General features: G+C 54.9%; 1 protein-coding gene across 1 annotated transcript in view; it reads right to left on the bottom strand.

Moving 5' to 3' along the window:
• The window catches only part of LOC113209973 (heat shock-related 70 kDa protein 2-like), a gene marked incomplete at its 5' end in the record, with an annotated part of 7,309 nt that overhangs the window by 5,416 nt on the left and 222 nt on the right, over positions 1 to 1,671 (bottom strand).

Genomic DNA, 1,671 nt, shown 5'->3' with positions numbered 1-1,671 from the left:
GATTGTGATGTCCAGTGTTTGTCGTCGTGAGTAGTAAGAAGTAGTTCCCTCAATATGTTTCTACAGGTAAGATCGCCGGGCTGGATGTGCTATCTATGATCAACGAGCCCACAGCCGCGGCGATTGCCTACGGCCTGGAGAAGGAAAAGGGCATCACCTCCGCCAAGACCGTGTTCATCTACGACCTGGGCGGCGGGACCTTCGACGTGTCCGTGATGAAGATCAGCGGCAGCTCCTTCCAGGTCCTGGCCTCGGGGGGCGACACCCACCTGGGCGGCCAGGATTTCGACGTGCTTCTCCTCGAGCACTGCCTCGAGGTGAGATACAACAGTGAAAGTCCCTCGTACGGTCTTATTTGAAACATGTGGATCTGTAGTTTCGTTTCGGATGTTTGTGGGCAGCTTGAATAATAGTCGATATTTTCAGTTGTGTAAGCAAAATTACTAGAGCTGTTAACCAAATGCAGAGCGTTTGTGCTAGTTTTATCGGGCAAGCCCACGCTTGTGATATTTTGAAACCCTCTCTTTAACGGTTTTTTTCTTCTTCTCAGGACTTGAAGAAAACGTTGACTGCGTCCAAGGTCAAAAAGTTGATGGAGGACAAGCAGGCGCTTCAGGACCTCCGTAAGGCCTGCGAGCTCGCCAAGCGCAAGCTGTCTAACATGCCCCAGGCGCCAATCTCAGTCTTTTTTTCCCGGTTGAGCAAGGCGTATCAGACTACCATTACGAGGGCCTTCTTCGAAAACTTGTGCACCGCGTTGTTTAAGAAGACCATCCAGGTCAGCGAACAGGTGCTGGCCGATGCAAAGGTAAGGACATATATCATTCGACCTCACCTTTTTCACTCTTGGCCTTGTTCACGTCGGTGACGTGTGTCTGGTCCGCAGGTGTCGAGCGCTGAGGTGCACGACGTGGTGCTTGTAGGCGGCTCCACCCGCATCCCCAAGGTGCGCGCGCTGCTCCGGGACATGTTCGGTGGCAAGGAGCTGCGCCAGTCTATCAACCCGGACGAGGCCGTGGCGCACGGCGCGGCGGTGCACGCCGCCGTGCTGACCGGCGACAAGTTCTTCGACGGGATGGTCCAGCTCAGGGACGTGACGCCCCTCTCCTTGGGCGTATGTGTGCATGGCGTGAAATTCAGCTGCGTCATTGAGAAGAACACGCCTATCCCTTGCAAGAACACACGGACGTACCGTACCGTTAAAGACTGTCAGTCGGAGCTGCGATCAGGGGTGAGCCAGTCTATGCGTATAAAAACTAGTGACCATCTTGTTGGTTTTCTACCCTCGGTGCGTATTCGTTGTCATCCGTCATTTTGTTCTTACCTCGTTGTCTTGTCGCCAGATATACCAAGGAGAGAGGCCCCTAGTGAAGGACAACTATTACCTAAACAAGGACTACCGGATAGCAGTTCCCGAATTACCCGCGGGGCAGGCAGAGATCAGTGTGACTTTCGAGATCGACGAGAGCGGTCTGCTGACGGTGACGTGCGTTGAGCCGACCTCCGGGCGCCAGGTGCAGGTCAAAATCACGCAACAGGAGGCGCACCTCAGCGAGGCGGACATGCGGGCCATGATCGAGAAGGCCAGGCGCCTGAGACGCGAGGATCAGGACGCTCTACGGGAGGTCGATGAGGACATCCGGAGGAAACGCCAACGCCTGGTGTAGACAT

The sequence above is a fragment of the Frankliniella occidentalis genome, unplaced genomic scaffold (genome assembly GCF_000697945.3).
Source record: "Frankliniella occidentalis isolate FOCC.00 unplaced genomic scaffold, Focc_3.1 Scaffold176, whole genome shotgun sequence".
In the NCBI taxonomy this organism is placed as follows: Eukaryota; Metazoa; Arthropoda; class Insecta; order Thysanoptera; family Thripidae; genus Frankliniella; species Frankliniella occidentalis.
Note: the sequence above shows the minus strand (reverse complement) of the source record. Positions and strands in the feature narration are given on the sequence as shown.